We start from the raw sequence: 508 nt of genomic DNA on the forward strand, positions 1-508 counted from the left end.
TGTCTGCTCAAGAATGGCCGATTTTTCCAGTGAACTTTCGTCCCGTTCACACAGGTTTTTATGGAGGAGGATCGAATAATTTTGCATATTTAATCTCTAAATTTGTGTGACTTCCGAGCTATGCGTGTTTGTAAAGCGAGTACTGCCTCGTGCAAAGTGGCTCAGCCGCTGTGCAAGTTCATCCGCAGATGGCATTTGCGTCCGAAAACCTAACGATTGCAGTCGAAGTCGCCGGTGTCTACGCTGATGACAAAGCCCCAAACGCTAAATCCTAGACAAACTCAGGAGCTGCAGTGTAAGCAACCTCTCTTTAAACTGACTTCTGAATTTGCCATCACTACCTGGGAACTTACCCATAGTGCATGCATTTATACTCTGTCACTGGAGGAAAACTCAAGAGATAAAGAGGCGTAGTCAGTCATCTCCGATCTACAGAGCCCGCAACAGCTGGATGAACATAGATGGGGACTAAAAGCCTTTATGTTTGACACAAACAACACTTGTAAAG

Source organism: Eimeria mitis, genomic scaffold (assembly GCF_000499745.2).
Source record: "Eimeria mitis Houghton genomic scaffold, Emh_scaff633, whole genome shotgun sequence".
NCBI classification, from domain to species: domain Eukaryota; phylum Apicomplexa; class Conoidasida; order Eucoccidiorida; family Eimeriidae; genus Eimeria; species Eimeria mitis.